The sequence below is a fragment of the Onychomys torridus genome, chromosome 9 (genome assembly GCF_903995425.1).
Source record: "Onychomys torridus chromosome 9, mOncTor1.1, whole genome shotgun sequence".
Lineage (NCBI taxonomy): Eukaryota > Metazoa > Chordata > Mammalia > Rodentia > Cricetidae > Onychomys > Onychomys torridus.
Window position 1 is genome coordinate 24,676,934 of NC_050451.1, and position 23,650 is coordinate 24,700,583.

At 42.1% G+C, this 23,650-nt stretch overlaps 1 protein-coding gene and 1 pseudogene across 1 annotated transcript in view; one reads left to right on the plus strand and one right to left on the minus strand.

The window, feature by feature from the left end:
- The window catches only part of Fhit (fragile histidine triad diadenosine triphosphatase), a 1,532,194-nt gene that overhangs the window by 228,274 nt on the left and 1,280,270 nt on the right, over positions 1-23,650 (plus strand). The window lies entirely within an intron of this gene.
- On the minus strand, positions 20,609-21,318 carry LOC118591626 (annotated as a pseudogene).

The window sequence follows — 23,650 nt, forward strand, 5'->3', positions numbered from 1 at the left end:
CCGCCCACCTCAGCTTCCCAACATGGCGGTGGTCAGTGCACAGAGAATTGTTTAGACAGGCTGCAAGGATGATTCCTAAGCATCAACCAAGCAAGATATAAGGAAGTTACGTTGTCTGTGATAATTCTGAATGGTTAGCACCTCAGGTGAACACATACAGACTTCAGTTTTCTATGACTAACATTTGAGAGTCAGTCAGGGCACCATTTGGGATTAGAACATTAAGATACATTGCAAAATATTCCATATCTACAACTGTGAATGATATGTTGAGATCATAAAAGAAAAAAAAAACCCTAAAACCTAAAATGCCTGAGGTTGCCTTCTGAGTGTACGTGCTCTAGAATAGGAGCCACTTGAAGAGGAAGGCCAGAAGCTAGGGCAGCCATGGATGGCTCTTACCTTTTATCAGTGCAAATGTCCAACACATTTCCTTTGCTACTGGCATATTTCCAAAGTCCTCTATTTTAAGATGTGACTTTAAACAATTTTTATTTTAAGGAAATGAGGCAACCCATCAATGATGGAAAGCAAAGTGTTATCTTCTTATTGGAATCTGTCCTTTCCCCTCAAGTGTTGTCCACGTCTCCTACTTTGCGCTCTGCCCCTGCTCTTCCTGTTGGCTCTTCAGAGTATGAGCTTATAGGAGTGGCTGGTTTGCTGGTGGTGAGAAGAAGAGGGGCCATCTTCACTTCTCTGTCCTTTGCTGTGACCCCATCTGTGTCTGAACTTGTTAGCTTCTGACCAGTGGCTCTGTCTTTGGTGTTGACCTTGTTCCATGCTTCTCCCAGGGTCTCTGAGCACATTCTCTCTTCATGCCTCAGCTTAGCTTCTGAACCCACTGCAGTAATCACTGTGCTTGTGGTGCTGATAATACCCAATAACAACAATGCAAGACTTAGCCTGGCTCACTGTTTGTGGGTGTAGTGCACGATGGAGAAGGTGTGTTAACTGGAGTGTGAGGCACTGGTCACATGGCATCCATAGTCAGTAAACAGAGAGATGAGTACTGGTGCTCAGCTTGCTCTCTGTTTTGTGCAGTATGGGTAGCCAACCCATGCAGTGGTGCTACTGACATTTTGTGGGAGTCTTACCACCCCAACTAATCTAATCTAGATCTTTCCTCACAATTGTGCACAGATGCTTGTCTCTTTAGTGACACTACACCCTGTCAAGTTGGCAGTAGTAACCATCACATTAAGCCTGTTATCACTGCATTTCACAGTCAGAAACTGAAGTGCAAGCTATCGCCACCCACATCCAGCTCTAAAACTTTGCTTTTTGTGACAGGGGGTATAAGATTAAAATAAAAATATCCGGTTGACTCAAGCAATGACACTGATACCACACTTTAAGAAACTGTTGGTGTGAGTTATAGAGGCTGTTTGTCCATAAATTAAAGTGAAATGTGGATCACGCCACCATCACAACCGTAACTCTCACTGTCACTACCACCACTGTCATTGTTCACCACAGAAACTATCATTCCCACCCCTCCCTCCTCCTCCTGCTCCTCTGCAGACCTAACAGTCATCGACTGGATTTACAGTGCAAGTCCTAAATTGGGTCATCTGCACTGAGTAACTTTTCCTCTATTTCTCCTTCATTGGATGGAAACATTTTCTAGGCTGGAGAGATGTTTAGGCAATAAAGTGCTTGTTGCAAAAGGATGGGGACCTGAATTAGATTCCTAGACTCACTTTAAAGAAGGCAAGTGTGTTAGTGTGCGCTTGCAATGCCGGGGCTGGGAAGGCTAACACAGGCATAGCTCTTGAGCTGACTGGGCAGACAGACTAATCTGATTGGCCACCCCCAGGCCCTGTGAAAAACCCTGTCCCCAAAAACAAAGTTGTTGGTACCTGAGAAATGACATCTGAGGTTGTCTTCTTTCCTCCACACAGGGCACATACTCATACATGCACACCTGCATATACACAAACACATATACACATGCATGCACATATACATACAACCTAGTTTCTGATATGGACAACTCATCATATAGAGGAAGAGAGAGGTAATTGCTTAGAAATTCAACAGATCAGAGTCCCTGTCACAATCATAACCTTCTTGGGTTCTGAAATGCTCCTTTTCAGCTTTTCTCCTGGGACTGATGACTCTGGGGAGGAAAGGAGATTGTTTATATAGCAAACAGCACCACCCTGCAATCACAGGATCCACCCAGGGGCCTGGGACCCTTTCTCTGTGCCTCTCATGTGGGGAGAAAATGACAGGATGCACAGATAATTGTACAATTAATGATATAGTAGAAAATTTATTCTATACTTATTAGCTCACTTAAGCATTATACCATTTAGTTTTCCCAAACTGCACAGGTGGTTGTTGGTTTCTGAATAGTAGAGACCGTCCGTTCCTACAGACTTCATCAATGATCTTTCCTTTGGACCAAGAAGAACTCAAAGCCTGAAGGAAGAAAGGAGCAGGAGCCCTGGCTCTCCTGCTGTGGGTCTGCCTTGGCTAGCTGCTCTCTCCACAGAAGGTGACTCCTCAGGACCCTGACCTTTCCTTCCTGGTTTGATTGGCACTTTCTTTCCTCTTAGACTTAAGGATGAAAACAGATCTAGAGCATTGGATATGCACTCAACTTTCCCTATACTCTTTCCAAAGTTTTGTAAGTAGTCCCTTCATTAAAACTTTGTCAAATATTTCTAATTTGAGTGGGCCATCTTTGTCTTGCAGAATCCTGGATAATCAAAAGTAGGGGGTATGGGGGAATGTTTTCTGAAATGCAAATGAACACTAGGCACACAATTTAGATGGTGTGTCTTGGTGTATGGGGGAGTTGATGAAGATGGGAGACACACGAGTCAGTTACCGTCATGACCAGTAGGCTGGTATTTAGTCAAGTCAGGCTTACCATTACCTCTGGTGTTAAGGAGTTGGTTCCAAGACATGCCTTTTCTGCTCTTGTCCTTTTGCTTGTATTATCCATTAATTTCTAATATTGGGTTTTGCACCCCTTTGGGTATGGACTAGTCTGTGCCTTCAACACAGTTCACCACTATGGTTTATCCACATTTCAGCATAGCATTTACTCAAGGACCCATCTGCCCACCTCAGAGATAAGGAAGAGGTTCAGCCCACAAGTGCATTGACAGAGCTCATCTTGATGTTAGCTTCTACAAAAACCACAACAGTAGACTGTTGGTGTGCTGTATCTGTAAACATTGCAGAAATGGACAAGCCTGGCAACATTCCTTTTCTTTAACATCTGCTGTAGGGAAAATTTGGACAGAAGTCTGGAAGGCATGGGCAATTACAACTTTTCAGTAGGATATACTGATCTGATTTCCACTTGAAATAATGAAGAACATTTCCCCTCTTCTGACTTTTTTGCTTATTAAAATTTTGTTCTAAAATGTTCTCAATTATTGGATATTGATGTTTCTGGCTTTGAAAGCCTGATTGCAGATATTCTAGTAATAGTTTTTTACCTTTTAATTAACAATAAGTGCTGGGAGAATCAGCACTAGAGCAGTTAAAGCTTTGGCTTCTAAGGGGCATAATCACAGTGACTCACTAAGATGGAAATTATAATTGAATATTAGAATTAACAAAAATACATAAAGGATTTCATCACCAACATTTTGATACACTTATATGTCATAAGGGATGAATTAGCAATGCTAGGTCAATTCAATGGCTGGATTTTACTGTCTTGTTTGAGAGGAATGTGTATTAAGTTAAAGTTTAAACCAGAATGAGTTTCTTAATCTTACAAAGCAGTAATAGTGTGCTGTTCCCTTTGGATGGATTTTTTCTTTGCAGATTGCAAATGGCTTGCAGTGTGTTGGATTTACAGACAAATGGCATGGGTCCCCTGAGACAGTGGCTCTCTGTAGACTGACACAGATTTCTCTTGGGAGATTTTATATACAATAAATTATTTATATAAACACCCAAGGCCCTTCTGTGGTGCTTTAGTATTTTTAAGCCACTGTAAAATGCCACAAGCAGCTGAAAACAGACTATGTTTGATGAGGAAAGACTGCAACAACCCCCTCAGCAGCATCCTTGATGCCTGGGATGGGAGAGGGACAGAGCACAGATGGGCTGGGGACAGAAGAGCCCAGGGCAATGCAACAACTCCACCATGGTGGGGATTCCAGCCAAACTGTACAGTGCAGGGCCATGCGATGTAGAGACTGTTACAGGCCAGGTCATTTATAATAGGTTGTGATTATTTATAATAAGTGCAGGGGTCATTTTTTATGAAAAAGAAGAATGAATACATTACTGATTTTCACTCCCTTCAATAAGAAAGTTTGATTGAAAGAAAAACCCCCAGTACTTTCAATTTTGTTACAGTAGTAACAAGTAGTGTGGTGGTTATGTGAGAGAGGGAGGGACTGGGCAGGTGTGGACAAGCGTGCCAAGCAGGAGACAGACATCTCAGAGAATGCACAGTACTGTGGCTGCAGTAAATAATGTCTTTTTAAACTTGTGCGAGAGCAGATTTCAAAGACTTTTGTAGCAGGAATCTTAAAAGTTCTTATTAATAAAATCAAACCTGAGGTCAGTTATTGGGGTGAATGCTGGAAGATCAGAGAAGCAGAACAAGCCACAGTTTCCTCACCTCATGAATTCTTCAGCTGGTCTTATTTCCTCAGACTGGAAGCTTCTGAGTCCTCATCCAAGTGGATCTCAGCTGAACTGTGTTGTTCCAAAGCCTAAAAGCTTAACCAGCCAAAATGCTTCTAGTTTCTGGTCTTCTCGCCTTATATAATCTTTCTCTTTCTGCCTCAATTCCCTGGGATTAAAGGCATGTGTCTCCATGCTGGCTGTATTCTTGAACACACAGAGATCTGCCTCACTCTGCCTCCCAAGTGCTGGGATTAAAGGCATGCACCACCACTGCCCAGCTTCTGCTATGACTTGCTCTGACCCATTTTCTAGCCACTATTTTTGGCTCTGTGTCTAGTGGCTGTCTGTTCTCTGGCCCCAGATATAAATTAGGGTGCACAATATTTTGGGGAACACAATACCACCACAGCCTTTATTGTAAAAAGAGTATGGGTGGGGTGAGTAGATTGTATTAATTAGAGTAATTTAATAATTCCTTGTTGTAGCTCATAAATATAGGGGTGTGTGTGTGTGTGTGTGTGTGTGTGTGTGTGTGTGTGTGTGTATGATATGTTAGTTACAACATTTTAAACTTTAATGGCCAGGGAGATGCCTTAATGGGTTAGAACACACACACACACACACACACACACACACACACACACACACACACACGGAAAAAAAAGAGTCAACTTTGATAATAATTATAGCTTAACAGAAACTACTAAAGAAGCCCTGTGACAGTGGTTCTCGGCCTCCCTGTGCTGCCATCCTGTAACACAGTTCTCATGCTGTGCTGACCCCCAACCTTAAAATGGTTTTCATTGCTACTTCGTAACTATAATTTTGCTACTGTTATGAATCATAATGTAAATATCTTAACCCATAGGTTGAGAACCTCTGCCCTAAGAGAAGATTTCCCCCATTGTTTTATCTTGCTGAACTATGGTATGAGGTAAAACCAAGCAAAATGACGTAGTTCAATCCAGAGTATGCACATTGCAGATGTATTACCCAGGTGGTGATGCCTGCATGTGTACATGTGGAATTTCACATGACACCATGGCCTATATCAACACACTCAACTGTATCATCACCAGAAGACCCCTCATGCTACTCCTTAATTACACATTATTCTTAGTAATGAATCTGTTGTTAATATGTACAACTATTATGGTAAATGAACATTATTTAAAAGTAATCATGCTGCATGTCTCACTTTGAAATTAACTCCTTCCCATAGCAGCATGATTTTCCTGATGCTCACTCAGTTTTGTATCAAATGTTCATCCCTTTGTCCTGCCAAGTAATGGTCCATGCTGTAGATTTAACACATTTCAACATCAAAGTTTCAGCATTTACTCATTCGTGGATTATATGAAAACTTCCATGACTAGACCATCATGAGCAAATCATGTATAGCTTTCCCTAAGAAGGTAATATAGAATGTAGAATTGGTTTTTAGATTTAAAAAGGTTTGCCTTACTATTTCCCAGATTGTGCATTCCTACCAGAAATGGACTGTTTTCTCTGCATCCTTACCAGATGTTATTTTGTTTCATCCTTTTTAGCCAGGCTTATGGTGGTTAGCAGCATCTTCTTGTGGGTTTCAGTTGCATTTGTTGAGTGGCTAGGGATGCTGAATGTCTCTCTGTGTTTTGCTCCCTTTTTAATCATTTGTAGTTCTTCTGTGAGTCTTGAGAATTCTGTATTCTGTATTCTAGGCACTCTTTCCTTTGGTGTGGTGGGGATGGCCCAGTGCTTCACTGTTGCTGAGGAGGGACTGGGTTCCTGTCACTGCTCTGTGATAGAGTGGGGGCTGGGATGTCCTGGTGCTTCCTCTTAGTTTCCTTTTTTCTGACTGATCAGTAGGAGGAATTTGCTCTCTGGGCCCATAGGGATCTCTAGAGCACAGTGTGGAGAATAATAGAAACTAGAGGCAGGCAGATCTCTGTGAATTCAAGGCCAGCCTACAACAGCCAGGACTACATGGAGAGACACTGTTAAAAAAAAAAGTAAAGGAAAAAGAAAACAAGCAAGCAAACAACCAAACCCAAACTTCACAAAGAAGGGAAGTCATAACATGGTTGTACCAAAAATTCTGGTGTCTGAAGTCATCCTTATTTCTTGTTTCTATATTTAATCAAGCTCTGTTCATTTCCAGGAAAACTCCTTATATTTAGGTATAAGAATCCCAGAGTATTGATTTTTATTATCTGTTTGGTGGGACTGAGAAGCACCTAAACTGTGAAACACAACTCTGTGTGTTTCTGGCAGAGTCATTCCAAGAAGGCTGCAGGTGAGAAGATCCAACCTAATGATGTGGGAAGCCCCATCCCACAGTCTGAGTGCCCCTCAACCAGATCCACCCTAATGATGTGGGAAGCCCCATCCCACAGTCTGAGTGCCCCTCAACCAGATCTACCCTAATGATGTGGGAAGCCCCATCCCACAGTCTGAGTGCCCCTCAACCAGATCCATGCTAATGATGTGAGAAGCCCCACCCCATAGGCTGAGTGCCCCTCAACCAGATCCATGCTAATGATGTGAGAAGCCCCACCCCATAGGCTGAATGCCCCTCAACGAGACACAAAGGGAGCAGGGAGAGCCCATAGTGCAGCGTGGGTAGCTTCCTGGCTGCCTTGGCCTCCTGTGCCCTGCTTTGCCCCCTCCCTTGCCATAATGGATTGAAACCATTGGGATGAAACCAATGGACTGGGAACCATTGCCCAAAATCATTTTGCCTTCCATTTAAGTTGATTTCTCTAGGTTACATTTCCAAGGGATGGAAAAATTGATCAACAACTCATCTTCCAAGAGGCTTAAGATTTAAGAAGCCCTTTGATATCAAATAAATGGGTTAAAAATTCTCCTAGAGATATTTTTTATGGTCAGTGTAGGCACTTTAGCCTTTGGTCTTTTCATTTTATTTTAAAGAAGTGTGTGTGTGTGTGTGTGTGTGTGTGTGTGTGTGTTTTCTTGTATGTGTACATATGTATATGCATGTAGAAGCTAGTCATCCATGTTGAGTGTTTTCTATTGCTCCTGACCTGACTTTTGAGGACTGTGTCTCTCTCTGAATCTGTAGCTCACTAGTTGAGCAAGACTAGTTGAGCAACAAGTTTCAGGTTTCCTCCTGTCTCTATTTCCTCAGTACTAAGATCACAGGCACACACCACATGCTCTGATTTTTCCCTGGGTGCAGTGTATATCAACTCGGGTCCCTCCTTGCTCAGCAAGCACTTTACCAACCAAGCCACCCCCCAGTGCTTCCCTGCTGTGCTTGAGGGCCATCTACCTTATGGGAGCTTTAAGATTACAAGTCTAAGTGACTTCCCTCAAAGGCAGAGCTTGAAAGTGATTTAACCCTTTAGAGGCAGAGGAGTATCTGGACTCTCATACATCGCCTGTGTCATAAACTGAGAAGAGCTTAGTCCCCTCATAGCCCTCTCTTAAAGGGACCTGTTTTGTGCAGTTGCCTGCTTACAGTAAGTGAACACCAAGGACTGGAAAGCCCTCTGCTTTCTCAGCCAGATCAAGACACTCCATACTATGAGAGGAATATTGTTGGCCTCCCACTAAATTCCTATGTGAACATTCTAACCCCTTTAGGGATGTGGGGCATGTGGAAGTTATGATGTCTAATCTCTGTTGTCGACTTGATTCAACTGTGGGTCAGTGAGAGAGTGACAGAGTGGGCAGTTCCATCTGATGGTGGCTGATCTTAGCCCAGATAGATACAAGTGGTCTAAGGAAAGAACATTTACTTTGCTCCTGCCTGTCTGCTTTTGTTCCTTGCTGTGTATACATACTCTGTTGTTGTTGTTGCTGCAGCTGCTGCTGCTGTCACTTACTTGGAACCCAGCTTCTTCTGGCTTCTTATGTGAACCAAAGGCTAGTGGTTCCAGGGCTTGCCTTTACCACCCTGGACTTCTAAGACACCTAGACTTGTGAACTAAAGCAGCTGCTGATGGGCAGCTTCCCCAGCCTAAATGGGATAACCCTTTGCAATACATAGTGTTTTATCAACTGTTCATCGAGAGTACCCTGACTTCTACAGGAGGTGATTAGGTAGTCTCAATCCATTCTTATGAATGAAGTTGCTACTCTTGTGAAAGAATTACCATTGGGCTAAGCTGGTACTTTACACAATATTAAGACATAGATGTAAGACGTGATCTATGAAGCCTTTTCACATCTGTGAATCTACTGGGGACTTAATTTGAGGCCTCTTGGCCTCTAAGACTGTATGAAATAAATTTTGCCTTTTTATAAGCTGCTCAGTTTCTGGTATTTTGTTAGCATCTCTGGAGGGAGCTACCCCCTCCTTGTTCTTCCCTACAGAGCTGCCACTGGGAACCCAACTCTACCACCCTCCTCCTGGCTGTTCTCCTTCCTGCCACAGATGCGGCTCTCACGGGCATCCTGGAAAAATCTTCAAGCTCAATGTGTCAAATCTGTGTTCCATGAGCCCACCCTGTCTGAATAGTCTTCTGATGCTTGCTTGCTGTCTTCCTAAAATGTCAGGCCTTCTGTGAAGAGGCCTAGATGATAATCAGTTTGACTTTACCATCTTCTTTTTGAAGAATGACAAGTTAGAATGTTGTGCATATTCCCTGTTCTTGAAGTCCATAGCCAGGGAGCCTTGGCTAGGATCCCTTTCTCTCTCTCAAGACTGTTTTGATGAAGCACTTTCACCAGACATAGGGGTTTCTGGATTAGTGTTTCAGAAAATGTATCTCCTGCTGCTGCTGTTAATAGTTAGTCCCTGCAAGCCACAAATATGCTTCCTATGACTGTGTTCTCCATGTGGCATATCATTTGACTTTCTGCCTTAATCTGGAGCTTGGGAGAAGAGACATGATGGTCCTGGCATTATCCCTAAGCTTCTTTCCTTGGCCCCAGGCTGAGTGCGGTGTACACACACGGGACTTCCACATTATTTAGTCTGTACTCCCACAATGAGCTGCTCTCTCCTGATTTATTTCCCACAGTGCCCCTAGATTAGCAGTGTGGAGAGCTCCCAGGCACCTGAAGTGACTCTTTAAGCTTTTTTCTATCTGGATTATGGCACACCTTAGAAGAAACCTAGGTGAAGCCAACCAAATCTTTTACAAAAGTTGATATAGAGGTCTTATATATTTGTCTTTATTGTCTTCCAATAGACACCTAATAAAAGTCTAAGTGTGTTAACAAAGCTTACTCGCCTATGGAGAGACTTTTACACATTTTACTACCATATATTAATTGACAGGATAATGAGTCTTATGGTATCATTGTCTTTGTGTGTGTGTGTGTGTGTGTGTGTGTGTGTGTGTGTGTGTGTGTGTGATTATAGTTCATGTGTATGTATTTGTGCATTTCAATGTGGAGGTAAGAGGTCAATGTTGGTGTCTTCTTTGATAACTTTACACCTTATTTTTTGAGACAGAGTCCCTCACTGAACTTGGAGAGGGGCAGAAATTTGGCTAGATTTGCTGGCAAGCCCCAGATATCCCTGTCTCAGCTTCTGGAGTACTGTGGTTCCCAGTGCTTGCCTCTATGCCTGGCTTTTTACAGGGGTACTGGGAACCGAAGCTCAGGTCTTCATGCGTGCACTGCATGTATTCTACCTACTAAACCATCTCCTGAGCCCTTATCATAGCATTTCCATACATGACTATGACATGCTTTGATCATAACCAACCCCTTACCTTCTCTCCCCTTCTAGTCCTCTCCTCTCCCTAAAGGTCATAGTTCCCCCTGCTTCCAGCTGCGTCTATCTGTTGTTGTTGTCTTGTTTTGGAAGGCTCCATACTTGGGAAAAAACCATGTATTTGCTTTTTTGAGTTATTTAAGCATCTCTACCGAGCATTGAGCTTGATAGCATTAAGATTACACTCAGCAGTTCTGTGGTATATGTGAAATATATAGCTGGTTATATGGTAGTCCTATTTTCAGGTTTTGTTTTTAAGACCTCCACACTGATTCCTTACTGGCTGCACTAGCTGCTAGTCCCACCCACCAACAGCAAGCTTCCTTCCTGCTCCCCTCAGCTCTTTGCCATGTTGATTCTAGCCACCCTGGCAAGGGGACACAGAATCTCAGTCATTGGCAGCTGTGGCCTTAAGGTGTTGAACATCTTTTCCCATAGTGTCAACTGACTTTTTTTAAAATGTCAATTTAGCTCATTGGTCCATTTATTACCTGAATGATTTTTCTTTTATTTTTTTAATTCTTTGAGTTCTGGATATATATATTCTGGATATTAATTCACTGTCTGGTGAATAGATGGAAAAATTTCATCCTGTAAAGTAGGTCATGTCTTCACTCTGGTAATTGTTTTGTTTGATGTGATGTGATTCCATTTGTTCCTTTTGCTTTCATTTTGCTAGCCCTAGGAGCCCTGTATAGAAGGCCAGGGGCCATGTCTGTACCTCAGTCCTTTCCAGCTTCAGTTTCTTATTCAAAATGTGTGAAATAATATTTATCTTATAATTATATAGCTTCAAATACTGAGAGACAGACAAAGGCTGTAACTTTTAATTATTTTAATTTATTTTATTTTTGAATGCCATAATCTTTTCCTTAAAAAAGAAAACACTTGCAAATAAATAAAAACATTACCCACCCAAATTAATAAGACTTCAACTCTGCACAACTCAATGAGCTTCAGTATAGTGAGAACAGGCATTCAGAACATCAGCTGTGGAACTTCACATTACATTTTACACTTTCAGCCTTGAATATATTCTCTGCACTTATCCATCACCAACCCCAAAAAGCCCACGACAGAACTGGAACAGAAACCAATCAGCTCCTGTCCTCCTTCTTGTCTTGTTTTAAATTTTCTGAGGACCCTCCAAATTATTTCGACAAAGACTATATTAATTTGTACAACATTATATTGGTTACTTTTCTATTGCTGTGATCAAACACTATGGCCAAAAGCAACCCAGAAAGAAAAGTTTATTTCATCTTTTAGCTTTTAGTTCATTATCCAAGGAGGTCAGGACAGGAACTCAAGGCAGGAACTTGGAAGCAGGAACTGAAGCAAAGGTGCTGAATACATGCTTGTTACTGGCTTGTTCCTCACAGCTTGCTCAGCCTGCTTTCTTATAGCACCCAGGATCACCAGCCTCAAGGTGGCACCAGCCTCCCACATCAATCATTAATCAAGAAAATGTACCAGACGTTTGACTGCAGGACTGTGTGGTAGGGACATTTTCTCAACTGAGGTTCTCTCTTCTAAAAGGACTCCAACTTGCATCAAACTGACATAAAACTGGCCAACAGTAAGGGTTCCTCTCTCTCCACGTGTTCTCCAACATTACTGTCAGATTTGTGGATGACAGCCATTCTGGCTGGGGTGAGGTAATGTCTAAAAGGAGTTTCAATTTGCATTTTTCCTGAGGGCTAGGGATATTGAACACTTTTTAAAATAGTTTTTTGTCTTGTTTTTGTTATTTGTTTTTTGTTTTTTGCTATTTGTGCTTCTTTTTTTGATAACTCTCTATTTGGTTCATTTGACTATTTACTGATTGGCAGTTTTATTTCTTAGTATTTCATTTATGCAATTCTTTGTAATTCCTGGATGTTAGCCTCTTGTCTGAAGTGTAGCTGGTAAAGATAGTCTTTCATTCTGTGGGCTCTCTGTTAACTCTGCTGATGGTTTGTTGTATAGAGATTTTGATGTGGAGTGCAGTCTGATATTCTGATCCACATACATATTAAGAACATTGCCTAAGATGTTTGGCATCCATTTGTGTTGAGAGCATGAAAGCAATTCCTTTTAGCCTGTCTGAGTATACAATTACTTACAGCAGTCACCGTATTATGACCAGACTCTGGACCTCATCCCTCCCATCCAGCAGCAGTTTCCTGTCTGATGACCAGTCTCTCTGGCCCTTTCTTCCCAGCTCTGGAGATCATTCTTCACTTCTTTGAGCTTAGTCACTACAGTTTCTCACATGCATGAGAACATGTAGCATTTGTCTTCATTTGTCTGGCTTATTCTATTGCACTTAACACATGTCTTGAGACTCATTTGTGCTGTTCCTGATTACAAGGTTTCATCACATATCCTTTACCCACTCACCCACAGTGGGCACCTACTATGCATAGTGCTGCAGTAAACATGAGAGGGAAGATGCACCTTTAGTACATATCCCTTTCCTGTGGGTGTGCCTGCTTCTAATCCTAAGTGGGTCATAAAGTAGTTATTCATTACTCCCACTCTCATCCAGGTTGTTCATGTAGACCTCATCAAGGTTCGAGGGAAAGAGAGCTTAGGGGAGCAGGAGATCCCAGCTGGATCAAGAACAGAAAGAGAGAACAAGGAATAACAGACCATGATAAATGATGACCACATGAAAACAGGAAGAAGCAAAGTGCTAGAGAGGTCCCCAGAAATCCACAATGATACATCCACTGTAGACTGCTGGCAATGGTCAAGAGAAAGCCTGAACTGACCTAGTCTGGTGATCAGATGGCCAAATACCCTAACTGTCATGCTGGAACTCTCATCCAATAACTGATGGAAGTGGAAGCAGAGATCCTTAGCCAGGCCCCAGGTGGCGCTCCAGGACTCCAATTGTTGAGGAAGAGGAGGGACTGTAAGACTGTGAATTGTTGAGACCAAGATTGGAAAAAAGCACAGGAACAAATAGCCAAACTAATGGAAACACATGAATTATGAACCAAAGGCTGTGGAGCCCCCAACTGGATCAGGCCCTCTGGATAAGTGAGACAATTGAATAGCTTGATCTGTTTGGGAGGCTCCCAGGCAATGGGACCTGGACCTGTCCTTAGTGCATGAGCTGGCTGTTTGGAACCTTGGGCTTATGCAGGGACACTTTGCTCAGCCTGGAAGGAGGAGAGTGGGCCTGCCTGTACTGAATCCACCAGGTTGAGTTGAATCCCCAGGGAAGTCTTGGCCCTGGAGGAGATGGGAATAGAGGGGAGGGGCTGGGGGGAAGGCGGGGGGGGGGCAGGAGCGGGGAGGACAGGGGAATCCATGATGATATGTAAAATTAAAACACAAATATAATTTTAAAAATTGGAAAAAAAGATACCAATTCAAGGAATAACACATTATATGATACTTGATGATATTTAGTTTAAACTCTATCGTGTTAGCTACTTATATAAAGAATGTAGAAATTGTGAAAAAAAAAAAAAAAAGTAATTCTTTGGTTTTCTGAGGAGGTGCCAGCAGCTTTGCATAATGTCTTCATTCATTCATGTTCCTACCAGCAGTGTGGGGGAGGTGCCCTTCCAGCATGTTACTCTTTGTGTTATTTACAGCTATGACTTCTGATCATCTACATTTCTTCTGACAAATGTGACTTCCCTGCCTGGTAGTTCCCAGTTTTGAATCTCTTCCACAGATTCACCTTGTATACCAGTAAGGGGAAACTTCACTTTTATTTTCTTTGTCCCCCTCCTTCTCTTTTAGAAAATTAAGGCACAGAGTAGTGTTTAATAAGCAGGCTAGAAAAGCCAGGGTCCCTAATGCCTTTTCACTTCCAGCTGAACAACTCAAGTGATGGGATACGAAACTGGAAGGCAATCGAGCTCCGTGGTGGTGGCAGGTGTGCCAGTTGTTGCCAAGTGAGATTTCTGGCTCAGTGTATTCAGTTTAGTTGTTTTAAGAGAAGAAAGCTAGATATTTATGCCAAAATATTGGTGCCTAGTAAACTAAAGCAAAGGTATATGCAGACAAACACAGGAAGGTGGAGTCACCATATCAGGTTCTCTTCGGCTGCTGTGGCTGCAAACCTCACAGAGTATGGCTGTTAAGACTGCACGTGGGGGAAACTGTTCACTGCCAAAGGCAGAGTAAGTTTGTTTACTGTGGCATCCTGAGAGGGTAGAAATATATTTTCTTATATTCTATACCCCAGAAAATGGCCTTGGTTAAAAAAATAAGGAATGCCAACAACAGACCTATGCCTCAAAAGGCATCTGGGGCTGGGACTCAGCACACCAGTGTCTTTGTACTTTGTAATAAATATATTTAGGCAGGCCAGCAGTTGTGGTGCACACCTTTAATTGGGAGGCAGAGGCAGGCGGATCTCTGTGAGTTCGAGGCCAGGCTGGGCTACAGAGGGAGTTCCAGGACAGGCGACAAAGCTACACAGAGAAACCCTGTCTTGAAAAACATATATATATGTATATGCAGTTATTATTTTCTGTTATTGTTTTCCAAATTGAAGTAATAGGAGAGGTTGGAGATGAAATATTTTTTTTCTTGAATTACTAAACAGTAATAATCCCTCTGAACATTGCATATATCAAACATATGCTCATTAACTTATGTTTGGATGATCTCCATATCTCAATGTTCAGAACTTTAGGCACAGTGCTATATGGAAGTGATTAAATATAAGATTAAATTATAGTTTAAATATAAGATTAAATTATAGTGCCCCCATACATAAAGAACAAACTATTCATCTTAACAGACTTCAAGGGATCTCTGTATTTTAAAGGGAAGAGAGTCACCACCACATGACATCTTGGTTAATACCGACCATACCCACACAGCACAGACTCAGAAACATCCTCAGTTGTTTAGAAGTAGTTTAGCTGCTTTATGATGGACACCAAAATTTCTCATGGCCAAACTTTGGGGCTTCCCATTTTTCTTTAAATGACAACATATAAACAACGTAATTTATCTCAGGTCTTAAGAGCAAGAACAGAGCCAGAATTAGAGCAAGGTCACTAATGCTGATGATAGAAGTCTGCTGTCCTTTCTCTGGCTAATCTCTGCTTCACTGTAACCTTTACACTCTGCCTCACTGCTACATCACTCTGTTTTAATTAAAGTTAATGGTTAGCAAGCAATACCCAAAAGCCTGCCTCACACTCCTTTATCCTTCAGACTTGTCCACCCTTTGCCTCCAGCCATCCCATGGCACTTTGACGCTAAGTTCAGCCTCACAATTAAGTAACTTGCCACCTTTGAGCTAGCAATAAATAGCAGCTCCTGATCTGCAGGGCTTATAAGCGGGTGAGAAGTGGTGCTTGGCATGATTGCATTCCTAAGCCCACAATTATCACAGTTCAGAACTAATTTTTAGGCCTTAAATAAAGCCCAAAGAATCTACACAAAGCACTTCATTTTTTTTTCTAGAAAGGTTAAATTAAAATTAAAGTATTCACTGGAAAGTCATCCTCTTTAAAATGCACCTCCTAAGAACCACTTACCCAAGGAAGGAGCAGCTACTGTGATTGGAATTTTTCTGGTATAAATCCCTACTCTTTACAATAGCAATAGAGAGATCATTCATCTTTTTTTTTAAAGTGTGGTATTTTTAAAACTCATTCTTCAAGGCAGTACTTAGAGATTGTACACATTTACACACTATGGTAATTTATTAAGCAAAATAGGTAACTGGAGTGCTGGAGAGTGGAACAGACAGCACACTACAGAGACCTAAAGCAGCAACAAATCATTACCAGGGCAGCACCCAGGGTGTGTAACCTGTCTCCTGAAAAGAGCCCAGGTGCTTTTGCAGCTTGCTTTGGAACATTGTGAGTGACATCAGGTCAGGGTGGGGACGCAGAGAGAGGCCATGGTGACAGCAACTGTGTTCTTACTACATGAAGAGCTATGAGGAAGGAGAGCCCAGAGAGGAACCTCCCCACTCATCTCAGACAGCTCAGATGTGTTGGGACCGCAGGGAATTCCAATTGAGATTCCTGTTCAATTCCGTATGGCAGGAATCTCACAAGTTATCCTGTTGACCTTTAAGGCAGAAGATGTATTAAATGATTTTCCCTGGGATCTATCTAGAATAATGAGAGGTTATGTATGTGTATATACATACACATGGATCAGGTAAAAGGCAACATGAACCATGTAAGGAAATAAACATTTTTACTAGCCAAATTAAAGACTTGTAGAAATTAAGTGAAACAGTTGATTTTTAATAATGTATTTTATTTAACTCCATCTGATGCTATAGAGACTCAGACCATTTCCCCTAATCCTCACATCATGCTTTTAACACCACATCTACAGGTTACTTCTCACCTCTCCAGTAGGTAGTCAGTCAGCCCTGGGAGGTGCTGTGGTTTGAGTATGAGATGTTCCCTTTGAGCTCATTGCTTTGAACACTTGGTCTCGAATGGTCATGCTTCCTCTGTGAAAGTTGTTGAGAGCCTGGATGACTTACCAGAGGAAGTGCCTCACTGGAGAAGGCCTGGTGGTTTTACAGCCTATCCCACTTGTTGTTCAGTCTGCCTCTTGACTGTGGATGCAGTGTGACCATCCAGCCTCCTATTCACACTGCTGTGGCTTCCCCACCAAGCTGGGATGCATACCCTGAGTGAGACCATCCAACCTCCTACTCACACTGCTGTGGCTTCCCCACCAAGCTGGGATGCATACCCTGAGTGAGATCATCCAACCTCCTACTCACACTGCTGTGGCTTCCCCACCAAGCTGGGATGTATACCCTGAGTGAGACCATCCAACCTCCTACTCACACTGCTGTGGCTTCCCCACCAAGCTGGGATGTATACCCTGAAACTGTAAGCATGAGTAAATCCTTCTTTACATTGCTTCTCATTGGGGATTTTGCCTCAGCCATGAGGAAAATAACAAAGATAAGAGAAGACCTTGGTTGTCCTAGAATTCAAATTGACCTGACACTAGCTATCTGGAGGTAACATCAGGTTGAAATCCCAGACCCCCCGCCCCCAAGACTGACTTCTGTCCAGTACTAGCTACAAGCCCCAGGTTGTTTGCATTGTCCTACTGACTCACAAGCTATACTCTGGGATTCTCTTGACCCTCACCTAACTTGTCTATTAGAAAGGATATTGCAGATGATACAGATGAAGAGCTGCTAAGCCATGACACAGGGGAAGAGATGGAAAGAGAGGGAGAGGGGGAAGTTCCACACTCTGTCTGTGAGCCCCATCAAGGAAGCCTCAGGAGTTCAGTGACATGGAAGCTCTCCCAACCCTGCCTTTCTAGCATTTTCTGAGGGCTTAGATGGGTTTGATTGGTCAGGTCACTGGCTTTTGGTGATCAAATGAAGCTTCAACTTCTGTCCCCTCCTCTATGGAGGCTGAAAGTCTTACACATCTAATCTTCCTTTAATTGTTTTGGTAAAGAGACCCCATTCTGCAGTTACCTAGGGGCTGCCCAGTACTGGTCAACTTATTAGCAAACAAAAGATTAATTCTAGATAGTACAAACATCGTAGGAGTCACAAGAGTTCAAGAAACTGGATGAAGACCAAATATATTTTTCATAATGTAACATTTAATATATCTAACATACTATAATTGCAGCATGGAATCAATATTTGGAAACTGTGTTGTGTGCATATGTGTATTCGGGTAAGCATGTGTGTGTGTGTGTGTGTGTGTGTGTATAGAGGCCAGTATACAACCTTGGGTATTATTCCTTCAGAACACCTAACTTTGTTATTGGCCTTTGTTTTACTTTTGAGACATGGTCTCTTACTGGCCTGGAGTTCATTGGCTGGCTGGCCAGTGAGCCCAAGGGTCTGCTTGTCTCTGCCATCCCAATCCTGGGATTGTAAGTGTGCTGCTACATCCAGCAATTCTATTTTAATTTTTAATGATTCTGAGATGCAAACTAAGTTCCTCATGCTTGTAAAGCAGGCATCTCACCAGCAAAGCTATCTCTCCAGCTTCTAAAACCTATTAATGAGATGTACTTTATACCCTTTCATTTGCCAGTCTTTGAAATCTGTGTCTATTTTATGCTCACAACATGTCTAAAGTTATATTTTTGTCATTTCCAGGAATCAATAGACACATATGATTCATACAAATGTATAGTGGGAGTGTGGGTTAGGTGAAGGCAGACAGACAGACAAACAGTCAGACACACACACACACACACACACACACACACACACACACACAGAGAGAGGAGAGAGAGAGAGAGAGAGAGAGAGAGAGAGAGAGAGAGAGAGAGAGAGAGAGAGAATAAATTTCCTTCTGTGGTTGAGGCATAATTCAGAATTCTCAAGTGATACTCAAACCTCCTCCTACAGTTTTGGAATGAATTATTTATTTATATTGTATGGATACAGCTATCACTATTTGGTAAGGCAAAGAGTTGGTATAGGGTAAGTATATCTTTTCTGCTTTTAGCACAATATTTGGCTTAATGGAGGGAGTTAGGACATGACTTCACAGGAGTGAATTTTGTCTCCCAGGGCAGTTTGTATTTCTTTGCGAGCCTGAGGTGAAATCATAAATCCAAATCAATTCAGCTCTAGAAGTTACTTTTCTCTAACCATTGGGAATGGTTCATAAGCACACTGTAAGAACTGTGGAGATATAAGAACTTTACTCAGGAAGCAACTAAAGAATAGTATAGTGTAGCGCACAGTAAAGGTGCAGAAATCACTTCTGGCAGTGCCAAATGGACAGCCCAAATAAAGTTTGTGGAAAGTGCTAGTAATAGTGATTTGTAATACCCAGAGACAAAGACTAAAGGCAGTCAATTATGTATGGCCTGTTATTACTTTGTAAAAGTGACTCCTGAATTATTTTATTATTTGATAATGTTTTTTTCCAGGAAAGTAAGGTTTTCTCTGCTGCCATTTTTCACTGCGATAGAAGCAGACAAGCTCTGCGCTGTGTTAGTGAGCACTGTATTTCCAGCTCCGCCATGATTTGAATTGCAGACTGTGGTGATATAGTCATAAAGTTACCTGGGCACATTGTCAGCTGATCTTAGGCTGAAAATATTTTTTAATGTCACATGGTAGGACTTAATGCCTTATGCATTGTGGTTTGGGTTGTTCTACCAGGAAAATGAATCTACTCAAATGTTTGGAGTCACAGTTTTCTTCATAGAAATGCCAGAATACACCGTTTGAACATGTGCTTCATTCCTCCATTGTATTTCCTTATAGAGCATCGAGGTTCCTGAGGGGCATTTCTAGATATTAAAAAAGCTATCCTGCCTCTGGAGCTTTCACTTAACACAGAGATCCAGGACTAGAGAAAACCAAGGAGACAAGCAGTCACCTGCTGTCCACTGAGGCTTCTGAAGATTCATTCCTGGCTGCAGTTTGCTGTGCTGTGGCTCTCTTCCTCCCAAGCAAAGCTCTCCTTCATCTGTCCAGTGTTAGTGGCCTCCATTGTGACTTACTATAGGCAGAACCTTGGCATCTGGACAGAGGAGAGACAGCCTTGGAAATGAACAGGCTCATAAAGAGTCCTGGGATTCATGAAGTCACCATTTGGTTATGTGTCTAGCTAATTATGATCCCCTGAAATGATATATTTAAACAACTTAAGGTATGGCATACATATAAAACCAATTAGTTCAACTGTTCTTGATTTTCATTTAAACAAAAATTGCACAGCATGTCATCTCTTTTGCCTAGTTCTTCCTCACAAATGCTTTTGTGCAACTCATCTTTGGGCTGGGTGAGCCCTCCATTCATTATTTGTTTCTATGAGGTATTTCCTCATAGGGGTGTACTACACTTATTGATTCACAGTCTTGCTTCTGAGCATCTAGATTTTTTTCCAGTCACATGACAATTCTCTTCTTTAAATTCAGATTCTACCATTGTCAAGATGTAAAATTCATGGGCAGACCACCTGTACCCAGACACAGAGTATGCTGAGATAACAGTTGCCCTTCTCCATGAACCCCTTTCTAGTCTGAGTGCCCTGGGTGATTGCTTAGTTCTTCAGCTCGTCCTTCACTCTCTGCCAAGTAATGGTGCTGATGATAACAACAACAATTGTTTGTACCCTGAGCAGGCACAAGCCACATAGCATTGCCATGTGGTTTGTGGGCCGCCTCATTTACTTCTCACTGAGACTCTGGAAGGAGTCATTATCCCATCTTACATGGAGAATCCAGGACTGGAGCAAGCTCAAGAGAAGGACTTGGAGCATACAGCATGTTGGTCACAGTGCAAAGATTTCACTCTAGATGTTCAGCTCAGCACTATGTGGTTTTCCCCCAGGTCTCACTGTTTGTTAACTGACCACATTATAAGAATACCATGGGTGACCCCTTAGTTCATCAGTCTTCCCTGTTGCCAGCATCTCCATCTTCCACAAAATGAGTTGTCTCTTTCTTCATTCCACCTCATGGAGAAGATAATTTGAAGGGACACAAGAATGTATACACTTCCTTGAAGCATTTTCCAACTATAGATCTCATGAATTCCATCTTCCATGCAGATGATACTGTATTTACCAAAAGATGGAGCAATCATGGAATTCTCTGTCAAGGCAATTCGCTTCTTACTGATTTTGCCATAGCCGCACTTGTAGATGAGCTCATTTGCTGACTTCAGGTTGGTGTACCACCATACAATGTATGGTTCCACAATCCTCAGCATAGTATTTGAAGCCTTGTTTTGCTCAACAAAGGTTCTATGGAAGATCTACTGAAGACTGAAAAGCTGCAAAGCCTTGTAGACCTTTGGGCTTACACCATTACACTTCTTGGATTGTGATGACAAACGCCAACTTCAGTTCTGCAGACACGCAGAAGTTTCCAGCTTTCCTTGCTATCCTAGCCATCCGAATCTCAGTCTGGCACATCTGCCTGTATTCCTTGTGATAGTGCCTTGCCTTTCCATACACAGCTTCCTCCTTTCTCATTGCTTTCAGAGCAAACTTCTTCTGCAGGAGCTTCACCTTCAATGCTGCAAAATTCCTTCTCTTATTCTTAAGGGTTTCTGGCACAGCAAGAATCTTCTTTTTCTTCTCTGGCACAGCCTCCATTATTCCAGGCAGAAAAAAAGAGAGCCCTCTGGTGGTGATGGCACATGCCTTTAATACCAGTACATTGGAGGCAGAAGCAGGTGGATCTCTGTAAGTTTGAGGCCAGTCTGGGCTACAGAGTGAGTTCTAAGAAATGCTCCAAAGCTACACACAGAAACCCTGCCTCAAAAAACTGAAAAAAAAAAAAAAAAGAGCCAACACTACGTTTTTAATCTCAGTTCCTCACACAAAGACTGACCTGTACTTACTGTAAGGAAGTCAGGTGTTTATCATTTTCCACTTTCCCTGTCATGAGCAATATCAGCATGCCCTTGAAACACGTTGCTCCATGACTTTAAACCTTCAGTGCTTCCCGTGTCACTAGTATAAAATTGAAAATCAAGTCCTGCATACAATGTTGCATCTACCATTCTCCTCCTCTGCCTGACCTCACTTCTGCTGTTGTTGTTGTTTTTACTCTTTCCCTCTTTGTGGGGCCCGCCACCTAGCTCCCTGTTAAATCTACATGGAGTCTTACTCTTTCTTATAAATGCCCAGCCTTAGCTTGGCTTGCTTCTTGCCAGCTTTTTTTTTTTAACTTAAATTATCCTGTCTATCTTTTGCCTTTGGGTTTTTACCTTTCTTTCTTTTTTTGCCTTCTTTCTTTCTATATACCTTTCTTTACTTCTTACTTGGTGGCCATTGAGTAATAACAGCCAGGAACTCTTCCAGAATCAAAGAACATGATGCCTGGGTAGGATGGGTCTAAATGAACCAAATTATCTTGAGAGTAGTGTATGCATAGAAGGAAATGAAGTGCGGCAGCACAGTGTGGCAGGGTAACTGTCCCTAATATCCTCCCCTCCCTGTTTTTGCTTCTTCTTCTTCCCATATTTCTGCTCCCTTTTTATTCTCTCTGTCTGCCAGCCTTGCCTATCCTTTCTCCTGCCTTGCTATTGGCTGTTCAGATCTTAATTAGACCATTAAGCTTTTTAGACAGGCAAAGTAACACAGCTTCACAGAGTTAGGCAAATACAGCATTGAAGAATGGAATACACCTTTGCATTAAAACAAATGTTCCACAGCATAAACAAATATAACACATCTTAAAATAATATTCCACAACACGCTTCCATCCACAGGCCTCACTGGATCCCTCCAGAATGTGCATTGCCTCTGTTCTTGAGGTAGTCAGCTGTGCTGGGCCTTTGTAGGTGCCTTTCCTTCTGCTCCTCTTCCTGCAGAGGTAACTTCCTGTCATTCAACCTCAGTTCAGAAGTTTCCACAGAGCCTTTCTTTGAGTTCCCCTTAGGAAGGACCCATCTCTCCACTGCACTGCCGGACTTCATTTCCTTCTATGCATACACTACTCTCAAAATAATTTGGTTCATTTAGACCCATCCTACCTTTATATATGTCCTTATATATTTTAGAACAGTGGTTCTCATCCTGTGGGTCACGACCACTTTAGGGGTTGCATATCAGATATCGTGCATATCATATATTTACATCATGTTCATAACAGTAGAAAAACACAGTTATGAACTATCAACAAAACATTTTTATGGTTTGGGGTCACCACAACATGAGGAACTGTATTAAAGGACTGCAGCATTAGGAAGGTTGAGAGCCACTGTTTTAGAAACAAAGAAAGAAAGTATTATTTTGAAAATGCAAATTTACATGATGGCAAGAGGAGGTTGCAATCTGCAGATTGTGAAGTGCAAGGGGGAAGGAAGCGGGGCACATTATTAATTTTATGGAGGGAAGATGCTTGCAATTGCAGGAATTGACTTCTGGCAATGAAGCAATTTCCCACATGTCAGAACTAATCATATGATCCTAGAAAGTGCCTTTTTTCTTACTGTCATTATCTATCACTCTTTGTAAGATACCAGAGTAGGAAAACTGTTTCATGTGGAACCCCAGAGCATGGCATGGGACACAAATAATAAAAAGCAACATGCATTTTTATTCTGAAGTCTGGAAATGGTAAATGCCATCAGAAAATGCCATATCTACCTGCTTTTTAATCAATACCACCCATTCTAACACAGCTCGCCTAGGATCCATGGTAATCCTTTCCTTTTCTCTGGGCACAGGGTTAACTCACATGCCTTTAGAAAGAACTTCTCCCTGTTTTGTATGTAGACTGACCCTTGGCCATTTGGAAGGCTGGAGGCCAGTGTCTGCACTTCCTCATTCACCAGCCTTTTTGTTGTTTAGAAATCTGCTCAGAAGTTTTAAATTTAAATGTCTGTAGTTCATGGATGCAGATTAAAATTCCTGGGCCTCAAGCAGCCATTGTCAAAGAGACTCATAGCACACTGCTTCTAGAATATTGCATGCCGAG